Here is a 24,183-nt window from a genome sequence, read left to right as displayed (position 1 = left end):
ATATAATTTTAATAATAGTTTTATTATTAAATATGCTAACATTTATAGAGAACTGTGTAAAAGGTGTTTTCTATATGATAGCTCATTTAGTCTTCATAACAAGCCTATAAAATAAATACTTCTATTATCTTCATTTTATAAATTAAAAACCTTAGGCAGTAAGCTTAAGCAATTTATTGAAGATTATATAGTCAATTTAAAGCATAGCTAAGATTCAAAGCAGGCAGTTGGACTCATATCTAAGCTCTTATCACATAACTAAGCTATACTGCCTTAATGGTTGCATAATATTCCATCTTGCTTATTTGGCACTTGGTACACAAAACATATGGAGTGACAATAGAAATAACAAATACAGGGGAGAAAAAAAGCAGAAAAGTAAAAAAAAAAGCTTCCCTTGGAATGTCTAAATAAAATGAGTCAAGAGAGAAGAAGAAAAATGAACTTTCAAAACTTATCCCCTTGGCAAATTTCTAAACATATCTAATCCAGAAGTGATTACCTATCTATAATAACTATTTTTAAGTAAAGGAACAAATGCTCATTATGTACTATTTTTACCATGAAAGCATCAGCTAGAACCTTCCAAACATTTGAGATCATGAGCGATAAGCAGCAAAGAATTCAGCCATCGGATGTGTCCATGTTTAGCTGCATTGGCAATTCCTTGACTTCAGCTAACCTAAAGAGTGCGTAGACTCTTCTGAGGGCCTTGACACAATCTTAAAAAATGACAGACCCAAATCACCAGTCAGGTCTGGTTTCACTTGCTGGAAGTTCTACCTGTAACAGGGATTCACATATTCAAGCCCAACCAGTGGAATAATATAAGGCCATTTGTAATATTAAGAATAATTAATAATCTCACCAAAGCTCTAGTTCTATCTGTACCTCATCTTATTTTTTGATGCCTTTGGGTGTATACGTTCTATTCAATACTCTCCCATCCTCACACCCTAGCATCACTATCATCAATTACATTTATGTTCATTGAGTAAAGACCAAGGTTCGCACATTTCATTTTCCTCTGGAGAGTCTTTTTTTACTAAGCCTCAAGTAAAAATTATAATGTAATAACAGAGTTTAAGAGCTTGTGCTTTGAAATCAGACTGTCCTAGGTTCAAATCTTGGTGCCATCATTCACCTCTGATTTACAAACTTAGATGGGGAGTGTGGTAGAGTGGTGGAAGCAGAGAGTTTACTATATTACTTCCCGTGCCTAGGGAACCTTCCATAATGCTTTGTACATTGCAGGCGCTCAATAAATACCTTCATATTATATTCCCCCATATCTAAATTTTCTCTGTATATTTAACAAGATCTAATTTTCTTCTACGTTTTTTGCCCCTAGGAAATATGTACCTGGCAGATGTTTAACAGCTACATATCAGCAGTGAATGAAATGATGTTGGTACATAATTTGGTTGTAAAGTTTATAAAGTGCTTGGAGTTGACAGAAATAGTGCAAATCAAGACTGTAAATGGACATAAAACATGAAATATCTCTCTCACTAACCTATCTTTTCTTTTTAGATTTATCTCTCCCAAACCAGGGATTCCTCTGTTTTCTTCCTTCCTCTAAGAGGCAGACACACTAACGTAATAGGCAGCAGTCAGAAACAAGGTAGCTCTGACTTATTTAGGACTTCCAGTATCAGGGCACAAAAATGTCAAAGTAGCTCAAAACCAAAGATTAGGCTTATTCACCTAATGTGGATAGCTTGTTCATTAAAGCCCAATAAACGGACAGTGATCCCCTGTCAATTATGGCCACAAACAACAACGGTCAAAGCATGGTCCACATTGGTAGTCATGGGATTTTGAGTTACTTCATGGTTTTGTAAAGGATAGCATTTAATTTCCAGAAAGATCCTGTTTCTGGGAGAAATTCATCCACTATCTTCCTCTGGAGCTTTGATACATGACATGTCACAGTGCTTTTGAGTGGGCTCCTGCCAGTGGTGCAAAAACTGATGACATGAAACGGGTACCAACAATGGCACAGCTGCTAATGGGTACATTTAAATCAACGTCTATTCATCCCATGCCATCATGCAAAGCCCCTTTTACTGCTCTAAAACAAATACAGCTTAATTTTATTTCCCGCCTGACTTTGTGTAATTTTGACATGTCCTCAGTCAAACATGACCCAGTCCTTCAATCAGGCCCTATTTTTCTGGAGACGGGAAAACAAGAGGAAGCTAAAGTAATTATTGAAAACTCATAAGCAGCAGCTTTAGCCTAATTACCTTGACTTTCCTTTTTAATTTTTCTATCGATTGTCTCTTGTTAATATACAAGTATTGACTGAGCTGGTAGAGCCTGGTGCTACGATGATAAGAACAGATGCCGCTGAGAAGCAAAACGTAATTAGGAGACCCAATATTCTGCTCTTACTTTTCAGAAGCACACACGTACAGCACAGTCTTTGGTTTGAGACCCTCTTAAGAATCACCAGCAGCACCTACACAGCAAGGATCTTTGTTAAATGCCTTTGCTGTCTGTTGTGCCTTTGCCACGAGGGGGCAGCTGGGAAAAAGAAAAACAACCCCTTTTTCTTTGTTTCTCTTTTGACGTTAAAAATAATGTTTTCCCTATTTTCAGCACATAATCTATTAGAACTCCCGGGTCAACAACTTCAAGGAGATGAGCAACCCAGGAATGAAGGTGACATCCTTTTGAGCTGCATGTGTTGCCTTTAAATGCTGTTGTATTTAAAGTTTCAACCTGAAAATAACTAAGCAATATTGGATGAGCTGCCCTGAATATTAATGTATCATTGAAAAATGCTTTTAACAGTTCCTGACTCCTCTGTCAGGGAGAAATGTGAAGTTTTCTTACTGTAGAATATGAAATTCATTTAAAAAATAATTATTTCTAACGTACTTTGAACACTCCAATTTCTCATATATATATGTTTTCTAGAACATTAATAATATGTTGTAGGTTGAGAATCCTAAACTGCTATCAAGGTGTACCTCACTATAAGCAAACACAATTTATCAATGTTGTGCGGAAATCAGTTTTCTAGGAACTAAGGAAACCCCGGTAAACCGGGGTGTCATGTTGCATTCTGTTTTATTTTATCTTTTAAAGCAACTCTAAGAGAAAATAAATAAAGCAGGAGCAGTTAGCAATGCTAAAAGTAATCAGAATATCTAAAACAGGAAGTTCTCGAAGAATAAACCCTGGTCACAAATTCTATTACATATTCCAGAAGGAAAGAGGCATTCTTAAGGACAGGCAATAACCATAAAAAGCAAGTTAGTGGTGTAAAATTAAAGAAGGATAGGGGAAAGTGAGAGGGAAAGGAAGCCAATGGATACAATGAAAAAAATGAATGAAAGATTCATTAGACTAAGGAAAAAGGTTAAAGGCTGGTACCTAGCAGAAATGGTGCACTAAGCAGTAGAAGCAGCAGCAGAAATAGTTGAGTCCCTATAAGGCATATTATAACAACAACAAAGGCACATCAACTATAAAGTGCCCAGTCTACAGACTTTGGGGGGCAGTTAGTGAAAGGGCAAATGGATTTCTATTAAAATAACTACATCAGTCCCCAAGGGCATCACTGTAACCAGCTAGTCACAGGCATAAATATATCATCAATCCAGATCAGCAAATGGCAAACAATTCACTGGAAGGTAATGAGAAACAAAGTCATTCTACAATCTGTATAATAATACATAACAATATCAGATAATAGCCAAGATATTCATCCATAATATAGGTTTCAAACATGCTTTAGTGAAATATTGGTTCAGGTACCTTAGATAATATTTAAGATTCAGAAATGAAAGCTGAAAAACATCTTTAGGATTTTGAATTAACAAATTCCTAAAAGTAATACTGTGATCTGCATATAGCTGGATTGGAACACTTGAACAATGTTTCAGCAGTTCAGGAAACGTTTTCAGAGTGCCCACTATGACCCAGATGGTGGAATACAAAGGCAGATATGACCCAGTCTTTCTCTCTACAAAGGTCACTGTCTATTGGAGAGAAACACTCAAATAATTATGATGCAATGTGATAGGAACAATAATTATGATAGGAAAAAGATGTTAAGCCAGCCAAAGAAAGAAAAGGGAAGGCTTCATATTTTTAATGTTGTATCTAAGGTGTATCTTAAAAACATATTTGAAATAGCCAACAGAAGAGCAGCAGGACTGGAGTAGCAGGACTGGAGTAGCAGGTAGAGAGAGGTCCTGGCATCCTCAGGTCAGCCCAGGCCCCAAGTGGGAGGGACAAACCAGTGTTGATAAGGGAAGATCTGTCTTTAGAAAGACAAGAGTGGGAAGAGAGATAGACACCTGCTGGGAGGTTACTATAGGAGACAAAGGGAAAAGTAGACAAAATGAGGGAAAAAAGTAGAGTCATTTTCCAGAAATTGAACTATAGCTCTTATTGACATCCTAGACATGGTATAATGGAAAGAGCTATGGATTTGCTGTCACGTGACTAGGATTGAAGTCCTACCTCCACTATTTGCTATGTATGTGACTGTTTCAACTAGGATTATTTCAGCTACAAGTAATGGAAAACTGACTAAACGTGGCTAACAGTTTGGGTTTCTGTTGTAAGAAACAGAAACCACTCTAGTTATTTTAAACAGAAAGGGATTTAATGTAAGAAATTTTGTGCTTACCGTATCATAGGAAGAGTTGGTGGAGCTGGGTTGAAGCTGGGTTTCCAAAAATATCAACATCTCCATACTTGCTCCCAGAAAATAGCCAAGCCACAAAAGATAGCCTTCATCTCAGTTCCCCCTTCCAAATGTCATATGAATGCATCTAACAGGAAGAACCTAATTTATCCCCTAAATTCTGCTGCAAGGGAGACCAGGAAACGTGGTCATGAAGGCACACCAGGAGGAGCTTGGAACGTTCTCTGAGTGCCAAACCACCAGATTCACAAGTAGATTAAATAATAAAGATGATTATTAGCATTCCTGACAAGAATTCCAAAGGCAGGGCAGTTTCAGAATTAATTAATTCAGTGGCTCTACAATATCATTAATGATGCAGGGTCTTTCCATTTTTCTATTCTTTAATCATCAGGGGTTTGTCCCTTTTGACTGCAAAATGGCTGTCACAGTTCCAGGTAACACATGTACATTTGACATTGTTGACAGAAACAAACTGGCCTATTTCTTTGTATTATCGTTTAATCAAAGAAACCCTTTCCCCAAAGGCCTCTGTAGATGTTCTCTCAGGCTTGCTGACCAGAACTGTATTATTTATCCATGGCCCATACCATCATTGGCAAAAGAAACTGCATTAGACAAATCATGATGTACCATGACTGTGTAGACAAATCATGATGTACCATGAGGCACAGGAAAAGGGACCCTTCCTGAGCACATCACCTTGCAGAGAGAGTATCCTGAACAAAATTAGCATTTGACAGCTACGAAGAAGGGGGATGGGTATGGGGAGATAGGCAATCAACAGGTTCAGCAAGTTGCTTATCTCCAACTCTCAGTGTCTTACTTTCCTCAATTCTAACATGAGGATGTTAACATCTGCCTACTCATCTGACAGGGGCTTCATTCCTATGGTAACCTATGCCTATGATCTCACAGGGCCATCATTCCTGGAAGATCCCATGAAGCGACATATGTAAAACCTCTACAGATAATGTGAGATAGCACCATTATTATCATAAGAAGGAGTAACAAAGGAGACTTTTGTTCTCAGAAAGTCCCACCATCTCAGAATAGTGTTAATTGAAAGGGCAAATAATTGTCTTGAGGAAAAGCAATTTGCTGAGATGTGTGTTTTTGAAGCATTTTATATTGTCATTATGGAAAAGAAGGCTAGACTCTATCTGAAGAAAGACAACCAATAAACCATGAAACTGCCCAACAGTGTCAGAGTGTTTCCAGAGAACTTTATTGTTGTTTTTAACAGAGACTCTCTTGAGCAATGTCACTGTGTTGTTGAAGGATGTCAACCACTATTCCAGCAGGTAATAACGGATCAAGAGCCTGAAGTTTAGAGGACAGGGCTTACTATTTATGCACATACTAATATCTATGCAGGCTCTTATATATAAAATGTATGGATAATGGCAAATTTCAGAGTCCTAGAGTTTTCTAAGGGTCATATGCTTACCAGTTGCTTAGAGGGTACAAGCTAATGCATACCAATTCCTCCTGTTATCATCCAGAGAAGTCCCTAAAAACATTTTCCATGTCTAATGGTTTGTTTTTAAGTTGTGCTTGTTTATAGGAACCAAAGCAGAATATTGCCAGAGGGCCAAACCACAGAACTGGTCCAAACCAGAAAGGTCCAAGATGGTGATGGGGTGCCATGAGTGAAAGAAAACGTGTGCAAAAGATGCCATGTGCAAGAAGGGAAGATCTGCACATGTCCCAAATGCCCCAACCCCGAGCGGAGATGCGGAGATCCCTCCCTCTTCACATCCCCTAAGAACCCTGGTTCACCTTCCCTTTGGGGAGAAGCTGTTTTAGAGCACGAGCTCTGTCTCCTCCATTCATTGATCAATAAATAACGTTTCTGCTCTGCTATTTCGAACCTGGTCTCGTTTTATTGGTGCAGGCAGCTCCAGGCAAAAGGGCCCACTTGCAGCTCACCGGTCCCTTGGGGCTTGGTACCACTGTCAAATTCAAACTTTTTTGTACATTCAGTGGAATTTCATTTCATATAGTTATATGTGGCTAGCAAGGATTACTGCCTATTGATATGCTTATACTATCTTTCTGCTTGCCAAAGTTAATTCCCTGAATCAAATTAAATTATAATATGAAATATTATAGAATTGACCTCATAAATTGATGATGAAATTATTCAAAGGAATTTCCCCAAATATTCTCATTTATTTACTCTTATTTTTACTACATTAGAATCCTATACCCTCAAATACAATGAGCCATTATACAGGATTCTTAGCCCCACAGTAACATCAATGATGCAATTACGCATGCTGGCTATGCTTGGAGTTCTGTCATCCAAATACCATGAGAAGGTTGGAAAAAGCTTTGATCTGTAGAATATTACCCTTTTGAAATGATAAAGAAGTTAAACAGAAGGCTAGTATGTTATTAGGGTAGCTTTGTAATGTATCGAGTTGGCCAGGCTAAACTAGATTCCCTGTGTGTTTCCAGGTAAGGGTTGGCTACAAGAGACATTCTTGCTTGAGATTTGAAGGGTGGCAGTGAAGCAGCAGCCACTGTGTTTTCTAGATTTAGGAGGTTGGGGTCTTAATGTTGTTGCTGATTCAACTCCTTGGCATGGGGCAGCTGTTGGGCCTGCAACCACTCCACTTTCCCTTGGATCCTCCTACAGCTTCTCTGACTCCTACGCCAGGTATGTCTTTAACTCAGTGATGAGGGTGCCAACCTCTCCTGTAGGACACTCATATCATTAGGGTTTGAGACAGCGAGAACTGACATGAATTCCAGCCCATTCTCGTGGGTTCTAGCTTGTCCTGGCTCTCCCTTACTTAATATCCCTCTCTCCTCCTTCCTGACTGTCTGCCCTGCAGACATCAAATTATAGGCTGAGCTGTGAAGAAACTGTTTAACCAGAGCCCACAATTGCATAAGGTCAAGTCCCTGTAGCAAATTTTCTATTACATGTATGTTTTTATATTATACACACACACCTACCCGTGCTTCTGCTTTTCTTATTGAACATCAGTATTTAATGCCATAATTAATTTGTTGGAATATCATTCCACAGCATACGGTCTATAAAGATCTTTATTTTGAAGAGAAAAGACCAAAGGTAAACTTTGTTTTTCAGGTTCCTACAATCTAGTAATTGACAGATGTGTGAATCATCAAGAAATGGATAAAGCTTAAAGAGGCAAGAAAGATTACTACACATTTAAGAGAGATTTCCATGTGAAAAGGTTCAAAACTAACTTTTAGCATTAAAAGCTAAGCCTCAATTATCTGCTAAATTTTGCTTTCAAACTTCTTATTCTCCAATCATTGTAGAAAACTTTGGCCTTGCTATATTTGAAATTTTGATTTTTCAAAACACATATATTAGAGAAAATAACAAAATGAAAATAGCATAAAGAGTATGTTAAATATATAGATCTCTATATAAAAGGGGGTAATAGCAGCATCTATTGTGCAAAAGGGTTAATAACAGCAGTCTTCTAAAGAATAATAATAATTATAGCTAGCATTCACATATATGGTTCTGCAATGAAATGTTACTGAAAATACAAGCCTGTTTTATGAGTTTTAGATGTAACATTTTACCTCAACAATTATTCTATAAGGAAAACTCTATGATTACCTCCTTTATAGTGATGAGGAAACTAAGACAAGAGAGAGAAATAACTTTCCTAAGATCACCTAATAGGAAAGTGGCAGGACAAGGCATTTTGTCAACTCCTGGATTCATACTCTCAGCCAAAATGCCATGCTACAATTTTTAAAATTTACACAAAATGTTTAGAAATAGAAATATTGCTTATAATACTCAATCACTCAACATATGATGCCTCTTTCTTATCTCAATTCCTTTACTCATATTCCCTAACCAAACCATCTAGGTATAACCAGTTTTCCCTGATCAGAATGTAAGCTTCCTGAGGCCAGGTCCATAACTTCTTCATGACACTTCAAGATACTTGTAACACGCATATAGTCATGGTATTTATGAAAGTAATGTGCATATAGTCATGGTATTTATGAATCAATGGTTTAGGTTATTTAAGTGCCAACTGGTATAAGCCGTTTGATGGCAGATACCATATCTTCTACTTCCTAGCATTGTCTCAACTGTACATAGTGCTTTGCAAACAGCAGATACTCAATAAAGCCCTATTAATTTTAATAGTCAATTGGCTTCTTAATCTGGCCCCATACAGCTGAAAACAGACACAAAAACAGATTTTTCACTGAAAAAATTGATAAAAATGATATGAAGAGCCATTCACCAAATTGTTTAACTCTACAACAAAGGGGACCTATCTTGAAGCTTAAAGGTCATTTCAGAACAAATCCAAGAAAATATTACAAGCAATGGGTAGATGTATAGAACTTGTTATTGTTATTCAAAGAAGCAACACAGATTCAAAATAATATAGATTGCAAAAAGGTTTTATAAATTAAAAGTACATATTAATCGTGAAAAAGACAACGTAGGTTGATGTCATGAAGTTCATTGTTGTCCTTTCACAAAATGTCTTTTGTTGTCCTGTTAGAAAAAGAATAGTTCTAATACTATGGTGGGTATTTTAAAAAGGCACTAGAGGTAGGAGTATCAGGTCTCAGACCACCACACATAATTTGCATTTATATTACATTTATTGTTTATATTTCACTTTTGGATCTCAGGGTTTGTTGCAGTCGCCATTTGGGCCGGTTAGTTTCACTCTCTTCCACAGCTACAAACTGTCAAAAAAAGAGCCATCTATTTTATAAATGTGTTCTATGTACAGAAAGGAAAACTAGTCTAGAGCATATCCATCTCAGTTACCGGGGAATAATTCAAATGGAATGGAAGTAAGAATGTAACTTGGAGTTGGAAGGGAACTTAGAGGTGTGCTGGTTCATATGGTACCCAAGCTCCTTTCTGCAGCATCCCTGGAGATGGCAGTAACATTATCTTCAAATCAAAAGTTAATAGTTGAGACAATTTCTAATAATTACCACTTTAAAAAAGATTTTAAGTCATGTTCTACAAAAATGATGTTCTCAAAACACCAAAAATACATGTCCAAAATTATCTATGCAAAACAGGTCATGATGACTGGAACAGCTCAGCTTTTGCAGATATACAAAGTCTGCTAGTTAATCTCTAAAGAACCTTTGTGGCAGAAAGCTCAAATAGCAAGAAGTTATCAGTTTGTCATTCCATTATCCACATCTTCAAGTATAAAGCTCATTCTGCTAAAAGAATTCTTCTTGTCTCTTAAAATGTTGCACTAAGCACTATACTGTTTCCCAGCAATGCTAACCAGAAAGGTAATGATGCTGTACATTTAATTTTTCTAGCCTCCATGTGTCTGCCAGCATTATAAATGAGTCATTAACAGTCTCAAATAGATTGACATTGTTGTTTGCTACTGCTGAGAAATCTCATTTCTTTCAAGACAGCAGGAAGACAATTTGGGTTTAATAATTGAGGGGCACAGAAAGCATGCAAAGTTAAAAGAATCTAAAAGTATATTGGTCCAACTTTCTAGGATATTTATTTTTGCCACTCAACTCAAAGGCTGAATGGCATATTTCATCAAAAGGTCCAGGCTGGGAAGACAGACTCTAGCCTACAGGAAACATGGGAATGATCTCTAATAAAAAAGTGAAAAATCTCATCTTTACCTTGCACGGTCTGAAGGAAAGAGCAATTAGCTAGACAAAGTCCCAGGATGCCCCATGCATCACAGTCAGCCACAAGCCATCTTCTAACGTACAAATACACTGGGTTAAATGATATCCAAGAAACCAGAAACCTTAAGCTACTTAATTCCATGTTGACTTGACAAGTCAAATAACATGAGAAGGAGCCACACAGCCTAGAACTTTTATGGCAAAAATCTTTCTTCCTAAGGGATTCAGAAAAAATTAATAAGCTTCATAAGCAGAACATTTACACAAGAAAAAGAATGTCAGAAAAAATGTTTAGAGGTGAGGGAACAGCAAACAGCCCAGTTTAACTGAAGCATAGGGTCTTGTGCAAGAGTAACGAGGATGGATTGAAAATGCTGGCAGGGACCTATTATCAAGTGCCTAGAATTTCATGATAATTATTTGTATTCAATTATAGTCAATAAGGAGCCATAGAGGGTTTTAAAGACAAGATTGGAACTGTGCCTGAAAATTAATGTAACAGCACTATATACGACACAGCAAAGACCAGCTAGTGTGCTACTGTAATTGTTCATATGCAGCCAGAACAAGATTAATGACTGTGGAAATATGAAAAGAATAGCAAACTATGGTGCAATTCCTAGCGCAGAATCTACAGGATTTAGATAATAACTGGTAGTGGCAAAAAGGAAGACAAAATTGAAGATAAATATGATGCTGATGGCACAGGTGGCTGCATCTATGAAGAAGCTAGAAGTTAGAAAGTGAAAGAGCAATTCCAGCAAGATGATAAGATCTTCTTTGGACCTGAGTGCGAAAGGCATATGTAGGTAAAGATGTCTAGGAGGCAGTTTATAATGAGGATTCTGGGTCTTGGGAAAGAGAATAGGGTGATATTACATAAATATAATGCTAAAGCAAGGAAATAAGATCACTTATTCTATAAGTGATCTACGTTATATAGACAAGAAGATCTACCTAGGTTAATAATTTGGACAGAAGCAATATTTTAGGAATATGAAGGAGAAAGAGGAGGCAAAAGAGGACAGAGAAAATGAGCAGTCAGAAAAGTCAGAGACGAATACAGCATACTGTCCACCCATGAATATTTATGAGCTTAAGAAAAAGGTTTTCACCTATTTTGAAAGAACTAACAAGACAAAGAGGATAAATGTTGGGGAAAAAAACCTATTGGATTTGACAATTAGGGGGATATGACAGTGATCATCAAGACCAGTGGTTCTCAACCTTGGCAGCACATCAGAATCTTCTGGGAAGATTTTTAAAATTATCAATGAGGATGCTTATCACTGACCAAGTAAATCAGAATTTGTTGGGGGTGGTGCCCAGGCATTTGTAGTTTTTAAAAGCCACTCAGATGATTCAAATGCAGCCAGGGTTGAAAACCACTGTTCTAGGCAGAATGATGAAGCAACAATATTACCAAAAAAAAAAAAAAAAAAAAAAAGACTAGAATTAGAGAAAAGGAGCATAGCTACTCTTTGGATAAACTTGGTATAGAAAACAGGACAGTGTCTTGAGATCTCAGGTCAAGAGAAGGTTTCTTTAGGATAAGGAGAGAATGAGCACGTTTGTAGGTAGAGGGAAAGAAATCAGTAGACATAGAGAAAATAAATATCTTATGGGAATGCAGAAAGTGTTGGATTGGAGTGGGTAGGGAATAAGGGAGCAAGATTCTGGAAAATTTGGGAGAGGATACGATCAAAAGCACAAATGAGGAGCTTAGCTTGATATGGCAGAAGAATATTTATTTCTCAAGAAAAGGAATAAAGGAAGAGAAGTAACAGGAAGATAAAGAGAAATTTTTGAGGTAGAATAGAACAGGGGTATGCTATGAGAATCTTCTTTAGGTGGTCTCAATAAGTAAATTAATAAGTGAAGATCTGGGGTTTCAAGAAGTGGAGAATTCTGGACTACAACATCTCATAAGGTAAAGAACCTAAGATCAGGACGGCCCCGTGGCTTAGCGGTTAAGTGCGTGCGCTCCGCTGCTGGAGGCCCGGGGTGCGGTTCCCGGGCGCGCACCCATGCACCGCTTCTCCTGCCATGCTGAGGCCGCGTCCCACATACAGCAACTAGAAGGATGTGCAGCTGTGACATATAACTATCTACTGGGGCTTTGGGGGGAAAAAAATAAATGAATAAATAAAATTATAAGAAAAAAAAAAGAACCTAAGATCACATTTAACTGAGGCAGGTAAACAATATTCTAATGTAACTAATTAGATTTCTTATGAGAAAAGACCCGAAAGATGACTGGAGTAGTGGAGAGGACTCAGATAAACCTGTGAGCCATCTGGTGGAGGTTTATAAACAATATGGCTCAAGAGAGAAGTCAGACACTAACTGCTTCACAAAAAAGGAAACAGATTGCTTGAACCAAAGTTACAACTCACATCTACGTTACGTCTGAAAAAAGTTAAGATCTGATCAAAGTTGTGAGTTAGGAATGGCTTTAAAACGGTTGACTAACACTAAAATATACTTTAACCCTCAAGAAATACTGACAACGAAGTGTGAGTCACATTTGTTAAATCCCTAAAATTTCAAAAAGTTGCATGAAATCAATACAGAAAAATTAGAACATCAAGGAATCCCTGGATTTCTGGAAGGCATATGGAAACTAGGAAAAAAAAAAAACCTTTAAATATAATTTTACCAATAAATGGAGTCTAACAGAAATAATCAGAGATCATCTAAAGTTCCAACCTCATACTCATGTTGAAAAGAAAGTGAAGAATTATCATGAGATAGTGAACTTCAAAGATTCCATTTACATTCTGCCAGGTTCTGTTTAAATAAAATGGAAAACCAATTTATGACCCATCACCATCTCTCTGCTTAATGTGATAATGACTGCACAGGCTTAAAAGGTTTAATTTTAAATTCTTTCCAGTCCTTGGGAAGTTTCCATCAATAATTTGAGTTTTTAAGTGTCACTCACCCTCACCCTGGGCTGCTAACGGAAGCTGTCCCAGTGATACAACGAAGCTCTCCTGTGGACAACAAACAACCTACCTGTACCAATTTGATCTGCCAAAGGCGCTATTGTCTAGTGCTTGGTAAATGGTTTGTATAAAAATCCATATATTGAGTTGAGTAGAAATGAAATAAAGTCTGAGCAGTGACAGAATGTCAATTATGGAGTTGGGAAAATAGCCCTTTTAAAAAGTTGTTAACTTCGGCAATTTTTTGATTCTAAGAATTTTATTTAAATATCGTATTCCTCTGTCACAAGCCACATTTTGAAAAATAGCAAAAACTATTTGCTGAAGAGGAGAAAAATTATTCTTTTAGGCAATTATCTTCTTGGGACTTCACTAAAAATAAGTTAAAATTTGCATTTTAAATTACATCTACAAGACACGTTTGGAAGAGAGGGCCAATAGGCAACCACACACACACACACCCCCCCCACTCCACCCCACACCCTTGCTTATCTAAACAACAACAGGTTATGTCTCTGTCATTTGAGTAGTATCTTGAGGGGTTAGAAGTGAAAGATAGAATCTCAACAGATCACTACAAGATATCTACAGACATATGATGGGTTCCAAATACTAAAAAGGAAGTCACCATAGACTTACAAAAATTCAAGTTTAGGTACAATAATAATTAAAGAATGACACTCAGATTTGTGATACATAAATGATAAAATCTCAATGTAAGATGCTTAGAATTGACAAGGAAAGGCAATAAGAGGAAAACACTCAGGTACACAGCATAGTAATATACAAGTTAACATCCGAAATGTGAGTTCTGATTTTCAGAATACTGTGACATAATTAACTCTTGTTTCTTACAATATCCCTGTGAGGTAGGTAAAGCAAGCTTTTATTATACCCATTCTAGAGCTGAGGCAACTGAGGCTCAGAGAGTTTAAGTAACTTGCCCAGAAGCAAGTGTCTAGATTCAGGATTCAAACTGAGGTCTTGTCATGCCAAATTCCATGCTAGTCCACTATACCAGTGAATGTTTTAGTTGGCTGGATAAATAACTATTTATCTTTTTATCCTCTTTTTCTACTGTTTTGCAAATTAAGTCGTCCTAGAAGTTAGCATGATTTTCTTTTCATCATATCCCAGCAATAAACAGAGGGTCTTCAGTTAGCATCTATAATTTTTTAAAGAGTCCGAGGGTAAAGGACACTCTTTCATTTATGTACCACCTAAAATAAATCAAAAGTAATAAAAAGGGGAATGGGGAGTTATTGTCTAATGGGTAAGATTTCAGTTTGGGAAAAGGAAAAAGTTCTGGAGATGAATGGTGGTGATGGCTGCACAACAATGTGAATGTACTTAATATCACTGAACTGTACACTTAAAAATGGTTAAAATGGCAAATTTGATGTTATGTATATTTTATCACAATAATAAAAAGCAATAAAATATTTTTAAAATCACACTAAAACTCTGAACTATTGTTGTAAGAAAGATAAATTACAACCAGGTGAAATCTACTACTCTTTTTGATCATCTATGTTAAACATGCTGCTCTTTTATTTAGATGTGACCCATATTTTAAGTAAAAAGAAAAAATAAATCTCATTTTTCATTTGAATAACTAGATTCACTTTGTAATGATTATCAAGTGAGTCCTGTGAAGTCAAATGAAATCTGAGAAAAGTAGAATATTTAATCTTAATACAGTCTTATGTCTTTCATAACATTCAACGTGAAATGACTAAAGCTCACCATAATAGTGTATATTCTGTTAACGCTGAGTTAATCCATGCAAAACAGGGGGAAAAAAGCAATAAAGTGCAGAATTCTTAATTGTTTAATATTCAATATTAGTCTTTTTGGACACTTCTTCCAAATCTTTGGATTGTAAACTTCATGAGCACAAGGACTTGTCTTATTTTTTGCTGTATGTTCAGAATTTAGCAAATAACAGAAGGCAGGGAGGGAGGGAAGAGAGGGGAGGACAGAAAGAAGAATGGCTATATACACACATCCAAACAAGAATCCAGAAAACTTGGGATCTGCCACATCTGAAAGAGTAGTTCACCAAGTTAACTTAATTATACCAAAAAACTATTTTTTTCTAGAGCCATGCTCAGCAGATATGGCAGCACCTTTAATAACAGCTTACCAATCTATCATCTGTTTGAAAGGAATAACAGGAATTGAGAACATTTTAGTAAAGGGTCATCATAGGCAATTAATCCCAAGGCTATACTTGGGATCCTGCTTGCTAACCTCTAGGACTTCCCCTGTAAGGTCCTTGTCCAGATACAGAATATAATTTCAAACCCATTTAACAAGATTCCCATTATTGTCATCGTAATTATTACCCTGTTTCCAGTCATCTCATTTGTACTATGTAGGTCAAAAAGAAGGTCACTAAAAAGCTGCCTTTTCTGTCTTTGGGATCTATAGAGTGCTTTTTCCTTCTTTTTTTTCTTTTGAAACCTTCCTTACTTTGTGGTTGTTAGAAATAGTGGCAATACTAGAATAACAGAAAATCAAAGCCATGCTATTATTTGGTCAAAAGCCTACATCATTTATTCTCTTCACCTAAATCTAAGAAAAGCATAGTAGTCAATGACTATTTATCTGAATGCTATTACATTTAATTTCTAGAGGTCAATTACTTTATATCTTGCTCTGGGAGGTTTCAAGATTAAGATTTAATTAGTCTTATTCCTTTGACCAAGAGACTAAGCTATTTTAGACCTAGAAAAGGAAGTTTTCTTAATTTTCTGTGGTAAGGAGAGAATCCATCTCCTGAATTTAGGGGAGTATTTAGAAAAGGAGAAGCACAAAATTTGATTTTGACCATTTCAATTCTTTAAAAAAACCCATAAAATATATGAGTATGAAGCTTAGAGAAAGAAGACTTATTAAATCAAATATTATATAAAAACTGGTAACTAACTAAAAATAAAATAACATCAGGAAAGCTTAAGAAAACCTTACTATGCCCCAAGGATCCAAGAAGATATCCTACAGGTAAGTATTCTCTTCCGGTCTTTCCAGATTATATTACAATAGAAAGCACAATGAGTCCTTTTCATTACTCGCTAATTGCAGTGAATTGACAGTACTGCCTTTTCCTAGCTAAATAAGCATTCACCTGGCAGTACTTTTTATGTATTTCTCCCTTCCCCCATTCCTTCAAATAGCAGTTTGCAAGATTTGCATAGACCAACATGAATCCAAATCCATTGATTAGTGATGACTAAACAAATAGTAGTGCTTTAACAATTATACAATACATTGGTGCAATTACTGTCTTCTCAAAAATATAAGATTTTTTGTAATAGCATAAGCATATATTTATTCAATAGAGAATAACCAAATCAGCTGTCAATTACTCCCTCATTTCTTCTTTCAGCCTGCCCCAAGTTTGTAGTTAGCAATTAAGTTTCTTGCATTTGTTGTCCGTAACTTTTCTTGTAACTAATTCTAAGGAAAAATAAAGAGAGAAAGTTCATTAATAACCAGCATTATCTGAGAACCTACAGGGTTTATAGAATAGAACCATGTTCTTGTCATCCAAATATTTGAAGGACTGTTTTATGCAAGAGGGATTAGACTATTACCTTAAAAACCCAAAGGCTAGAACTGGAATGGACAGGTAAGGCTGCAAGGAGACAGAGTGCTTTGCACTAAAAGAAGGCTTTCTAATAGGCAATTTCATTGAATGATAAAATGAGTTTCTTCAAAACGTGGAAAGTTTTGTATTACTAAAGGTCTAAATATTGGAATGGACAAAATTCAAGATAGAGGGATACCACAGAAAACATGTGTTGGAGGGTGGTTGGATTAGAAGACCCTAAAGGTTCTTAGTAAAACGACCTGTACATAGAAGTCATTCTTATTACTGTTATTAGCTAACTAATAAGTGGGTTAAGAGCCCAAAAGCAGTTTATAGAATAGAAAAATTATACATAATGTTATAGGGGAAGATAATGTATTTTACAAATAGCTAGAAGCCAATGAAGTAAGGAAAGTTTGCACTTAATATCACGACAAATTACCAGCAAATACAACCATTTTCCAAAAAAGAACAGAAAATCCAGCTTAAATCTGACAAGGGAAGGCATTCTTTGGTTGAGTCAATATAGTCAAAAAGGTTTGAGACATTCTATAACTCCCAATGTTATCTACAGTTCTGAAATGAAGAGCTGTCTTCAGTAAACACTGTGTGACAACAACGGAAAGTCTCAGTAAGGATTAGCTCTCCATGTAACTTGCCCTTTCTCCACCTGACGCACTACCATAAATTTTAAACGTAATGTTTTCTGGTCTAATGAAATAGTTTTTAGGTATTGACTTTAGCTGCAGCTCCTTCTCACTCAGAGATGCTCTGTTGATTAACAAGTGGCATTTTGGGGCAAAGGAAGAATCAGATATTCATGTGCTGCTATCAAGTTAATAAACTGTCAACTGGCAATTATTTAAAAGAACTCCAACAAAGATTGTAAAATGAAAAAAAAAGAGAAATTCACCTGTAATTAACTTAAAGCATAAAAGTTAATGTTTAATTTTTTCAATGTAAATAATTTAAGAGGAGCTAAGTGCAAGAAAGTGATAAACAATGTAAGAGCTAAAAACATCAACAATCTCTTGATGATTTTTCCTTGCACAAACTTGTTTGTTAAATTATTTACATTGAAAAAATTTAGCTTTAATCTGACACAGAAAATGCAATAAGCGCATAAACTTAATATGACTATCTCATTTAATTCTCAAGAAACCTTATTTGTCTTAATTTACAGGTGGATAAATGGAGCCTCCAAGAATTTGAGTTACTTAGCATAGTCACAAGCCAGTAATGGCGGGGTTGTTATTTAAAAATAGGTCTGTTTTATACCATTGTCCATGCTCACAATTGCTTCACTCCAGTGCCATGCTCCTGCTTACAGGGAGTCTAAAATATGTGGGAATTAAAACAAACAACCAGAATCAAATGTAGAGTGGAAGAAATGTTAGGAGAGCCATGACAAGGTTTTAAGAATGGGTGAGAAGAGAGATGGAGGGAGGGGGAATTGGGGAAGTACTCGTGAAGAAGAGGGCAGCTGAATTGGTCCCTAATAGACTGCTAAGGTTTCAATAGGTAAAGAAGGACAGCATGGCATTCCAAACATAAAGGAATCTGAACAGAATGAGCAAATAAAGAAATGTAAAATTCAAGACTTGGACTTTATTTTGTAGTCAAAGGGGAGCCATTAAAGACTTCTGATCAGGGGGTTTGTATATTAGAACTCAACGGAAGTCAGTATAGATTAGTGTGTGCCCAATGGTTCACTGACTCTACAAATATACACGTGCCTACTAAGTTCCAGGAGCATTTGCTAAGTATTGATGAATCTCTCTTTGACACACTTTCATTTGGTTGCTAGGATATCACTTTCTTGGTTGCCTGGACCCTTCCTCACAGTCTCCTTTGCTGTGTTCTCCTTATCTGTTTTACCTCTACACATGGGAGGATGCCAGGGATTGGTCCTCACATCTTTTCTTTTCTTTATCAGACTCTTACTCTAGGATCTTACTCATATCCATGGGTTTAATACTATTATTTTTGATGACTATCAAATATATCTCTGTAGTCTAGATCTCTCTCCTGAACTCCAGACTCCCCTTGGATGCCTACCAGACATCTCAAACTTAACAAGGCCAAATTCAACGGGGTTTCTCCCCCCAAATCAGCTCCTATCCAAGTCTTCTCCATCTTAGTAAATGACAACTCCATTTTACCAAATGCAGAGGACAAACACCTTCAAATTATTTGCTTGAGTCTTCTCCTTCACACCCCACACGCAGTCTACTAATAAATCCTGTCAACTCTACCTTTGAAGTACAGCCTGGTCCAAGTCACTACCACCTCCCGTACACATCAGGGGTGAGCAAACTACAGCCCAGGGGCCAAATCTAGCCCACCAGTAAATAAAGTTCAATCAAAACATAACCATTCTAGTTCATGTACATATTGTCTGTGCTGCTCTCATGCTACAATGGCACATTTGAGTAGTTGCAATGAAGACCATATGACCTGCAAAGCCTAAAATACTTATTTTCTGGCACTTTACAAAACAATATTTGCTAACCCCTGCTCTGGATTATTACAATAGCTCCCACAGTCTTCTCCCTACTTCTGTCTCTCTGCCTCCCTACATACCATTCTCTAGTGAAATGTTTAAAACTGCACTGTCCAATGTGCCAGCCACTAGCCATGTGTTGCTACTCAAATTAAAATTCTATTAAATAAAAAATTCAGATCCTTCGGTGCATTAGCCCCAGTTAAAGTGCCCAATAGCCACACGTGGCTAGTGGCCACCTTACTGGACACTGTAAATTTTAGAACATTTCCGTCATCACATAAACTTCTGTTGTTCAGCACTGCTTTAAAATCTAAGATCATTTCCCTCCACTTCTCTAAACCTTCCAGTAACTTTCTTCTTCATTCACTGCCAAAGTCTTTACTAAGGCCTACTATATGATCACCACCCCCCCATCCCCAGTCCCCCATCACTTCTCTGACCTCATCTCCTTTCACTTCTCCTCACTCACTGTGTTCTAATCACACGGGTCCTCTCGCAGTGCCCTCCAATGCCAAGCATGCACTTGTCTCAGGCACTTTGTACTTGCTGTTCCCTCCACCTAAACAAATATCTGCATCAGTCATTCCCTCATTTCCTTTGGCCTCAGCTCAGATACCACCTTCACAGAGACCCCCTTCCTAACTAGCCTGTTAGTCCACTTTATCTGTCTTCATGGCACTTGTCATCAGCTGATTTATTATATCTATACTTTATGATTTACTAATCAAATAATAGATATGGCATTATTAATATCTGTTTCCCCACTGGAGCGTAAGTTCCAAAAAGTAGGAATTTTTTCTATTTTGTTCTCTGACGTATTCCCAGAGCCCAGAACAACGTCAGGTACACAGTAGGTATTCAATAAATATTTGTTGAATGAATAAGTGAGTGAGTGAGTAAATGAATGAATGGGAACACCATGCAGAAGAGGCTCCAGAAGAATTAAGATGTAAGAGGTTCTGCTTTGAAATCTGCCTCATTGACCTATCTTTCAGATGTGGGTTTAAAATTTGTCTTTTAGGGGCCAGCCCGGTGGTGTAGTGGTTAAGTTCGCATGCTCCGCTTCAGCAGCCCAGGGTTTGCAGGTTCGGATCCCAAGTGCAGACCTACGTACCGCTATCAAGCCATGCTGTGGCAGGCGTCCCACATATAAGTAGAGGAAGATGGGCACGGATGTTAGCCCAGGGCCAATCTTCCTCAGCAAAAAGAGGAGGATTGGCAACGGATGTTAGCTCAGGACTAATCTTCCTCACCAAAAAAAAAAAAAAAAAATTGTCTTTTACTTCCACCAAGCTTAGTTCAACTGAGATCTCCTTTCCTTTGACTTTGGAGTAACTGATAAAGTAAGTGAAAGTTTCTCAACAGCCCCAATTGACTCCTCTCTGCATCACGCTATTCACCAAGAAGGGCTGGAAGACTTTGGAAATACCAGCTTGGGAAAATCAGATGTGACGGAGCAGCCCAAGACCTCAGACTACATTTACCAGCCCAAGGGCAAAACTCGCCACTGCCAAATCTGCCAGCCTGGGGTTAATTATTAATCTCGATAATGGGATTTTCAATTCTCACATAATTTAGATTGGCATGACTAGCAATTACACATAAGATTTTTTGTTTATATAACTCAGGGCTTCACTTTAAATTTTGAATAAGTCATTATGTTAAGAAATTAAACTTTTTTAGTAGCTCAGGATATTATTTCCCATCAAGTCAAGAGGTATTGCCATACACTGCCCAGAGGGAGACACAATTTCTTTTGTTTTAAACAGTGTTCTGTTTCTCCACCCTGACCAACTCCACCCAGGATTCAATGAAGGACACGCAAAGGAGGTGGCAGGGTGAAGGCTACTGCTCGAGGCCAAGGGGAAACGGCCACAAGGCCAGCTCGTGCCAGCTGCAGCATGGCTGACTTCGATACAGACCACCTGACTTCCTCTCCCCTCTTTTCTGCCCCTTAAACACTTTTTACTTTTGCCAAAAACCCCAAACCAGCTACTTTAATGAGCAACAGATGAGTAGCGCAAATATATTCACTCATCTGACAGCCTTCATCTGGCAAATTTGTAATGTATGAATTCCAAAGCAGGTAAATAGTTTAAGATTACTAATGTAAATGGAGAAGTAACATTTAACTTATAAATAATACTCATAAAGAAAGGAATTTTTATTCTCTGAGGCATACGAATAAAAGCAAATCTAGGAGATGATCACTGACCTAGGAAAAGGTTAAAAGCACCTTAAACAATAAATGCAGAAGTAGAATTCACTGACATAAATTTCTTTTTCCTGCTACTGCATCCATATGGCAATAATCCAATCTGAGAAGCGGAATTTATGGGGTAAGGGCATAACTCAAGGCCCGCTTGTTTAAAAATGCAACAATTTAGGGCAGTTTGGAGTAGTGATATTATACACCATTTTGCATTTTGAATGGCTGCGAAATTTTACATTGATTTTCACAGAAGACACTTAAACGAACACTCTAGTAAAAATTAATGGATTATTTTCCCTTTCCCGATGACCTTTAAAATGCCCTGAATTCAAGATGAAGTATCTAACAGTTATGACTTCTGCTTACTGCACCAGTTATATTATACCAAAGACCTAAACTCTCAATAATGTTTTCAAATTGGCTACTGATAGAGACACGTAATTGCCCAAAGCAGAGTTTAACAACGGTTTCCCTTTCCTTGTGAAAAGGATACATTTCTTCTTTAACATTCCTCAGTCTGCAGAATTTTGATTTTTTTCTAAAGGAGAAAGAAATTAACTATTTTCCTCCATTGAAAGAGCCTCTGATTTCCCCCTGAACTCTTCATCAATATACTTATTTCAAAATCGGTATGTTCAAACTCAACTCTGTCAGGAACCGAGAAGAGTCTAAGCTTTTACCCTACTTGCAACTAACAATTAGCCTGCTACAATTTCATGGATGCAGGCAGAAGGAAAAAGCCCCCTGGGTCAGAGACAAAAGACATCTTATTACGTTCAGCAATAATTTTAGCCAGAGTATCATCATTTCCTTGCCCTGGTTCCTGGAGGCCCATTTCCCACAGAGCCATGTGATAAGGGTCAGGTGATTCATGAAACACAGTGGGCTGCAGTACAGGAGGGGAATCCTGAGGTCAGGAAATCCCACTCCTTTATAAGGGGCTGTAAGTCCACCTGCCCCATCTTTGTACCCTGGAGGGAGACATTATTTTCATGATACTAGACAGCAAACTTGCCCTTTGCTCCAGAGGGGAAACACTTTCTTCTTCCAAGGCTGTTCACTGTACAGCCACCCTTAAGATAGTCCACAACAAAAGGATATTGTGCTTCTGCTCACAAGATGTGAAGAAATGCAAGACCCATGGAAAACTGTCTCCCAACAAACACTTTCTTACCATGTATATCTACCCAGCGGTTACATGTAAAAGAGACACCTGACTCACTAGGTCATGAAAAAGATCTGGTGCTTTTGGTTGATTATAAAGTTCTAAAGCTTACTCCATCTTACATCAAGCATCATATTATATTAGCATTTTTCTTTGTCTAAATCTTACAATGGCATATGCCTAATGTATAAAATCTGGCCTCTGACATAGTAACAATATTAGGGATAGGAATGAGACCTCTTGACTTCCAAACGTATCAATTTTTCTGCCACACCACATTGCCTCCGTATTAAAAGGGATTCTCTATCTTATTAATGGTAACAATTATCAGTTTTGATTCCTGGTTCTTTCCCTAAGAATATTGTATAAATCCCAAATAGGTAACAGAAAGTATGCTTGATGATGTTTTAAAGTATTTTTCTCTGTAATAAGCTCCTAAGGGTATGGAAAATAGTAAACTGCAAGGTGATGTCATTGCTGATAAATGTGCAACACATGGATGTTTTTCTTAATCTTAGTGAAAAAATGGAAATGAAGCTCCATGTTTTCCCATCCTCACCCAAAACCAAGCCCAGTCCATTAGTTTAGAGACAAGAAGAAGGAGTTATCTGAATTTCAAGTTCTCTATTTTCCCTTAATTGGATACAGATAGTAAATGCAAGAGTTAAGTCCACCAGAAGCAAAAGGAATAGAGCAAAACGACAATCTTAATATCGAACACCACTAAGCTAGATATTTACTTTAGGAAAATTGAAGGCTCCTATTTAATGCTAGGAAGTTCTATTTTAGCCCAAAATAATTTCTTCTTAAAATTATCAGATAAATTTAAGCCCTGAATAACACTCCATTGTGTTTATGGTGGCATGTTTAGAATGGCAGTCAAGTCAGTTTCAAGTTATTCCCTTGCTGGAATGTTCATTGTCTGCAACTCCACCTACATTCTGGTTATCTACTATGGAAATACTCTTGTTTGCCAAACACAACAGCTGGACTGCCAAAACTATCATCAACAAGTTAAGCAAAACATTGTTTTGACTCTTTTAAAAGTTCTTTTTCTCTTATATTTTAACAGAAAACAATTGAGTCAGGAGTACAAAATCTACTCCATTGTCTAGAAATTTCTAGTTTTACAATTTAAGATATCCCAAAAGTAACTCTTTCTTTTACATGAGTAAGAAAATAAAATACCCCCACAATCAGATCCTAAGGTTGACTGGTTTGTGCATCATGGTTTCCTTGTATAAAGTGGTTACTTCCTTATTGGTGGTTATACCTTGAAATCTCATAATTATAATGGCTCACAAGGCAGCACTCATGAAACATTTCCCTATTAACTGTATATTTAGCAGATTAAATTATTATAACTCTGAGGTATTTTGTATTATATTTTAACCTATTATTTATTAGCAAAATAGGTGTTACAGACATTTTTAAAAGTA

The 24,183-nt window shown here is 37.0% G+C and overlaps 1 protein-coding gene across 1 annotated transcript in view; it reads right to left on the bottom strand.

The window, feature by feature from the left end:
* The window catches only part of EXOC4 (exocyst complex component 4), a 740,211-nt gene that overhangs the window by 300,407 nt on the left and 415,621 nt on the right, over nucleotides 1–24,183 (bottom strand). The gene's annotated exons all lie outside the window — the stretch shown is intronic.

The sequence above is a fragment of the Ceratotherium simum genome, chromosome 1 (genome assembly GCF_057802395.1).
Source record: "Ceratotherium simum simum isolate JZ-2026a chromosome 1, ASM5780239v1, whole genome shotgun sequence".
NCBI lineage: Eukaryota > Metazoa > Chordata > Mammalia > Perissodactyla > Rhinocerotidae > Ceratotherium > Ceratotherium simum.
This window is presented reverse-complemented; position numbering and strand designations above follow the sequence as displayed.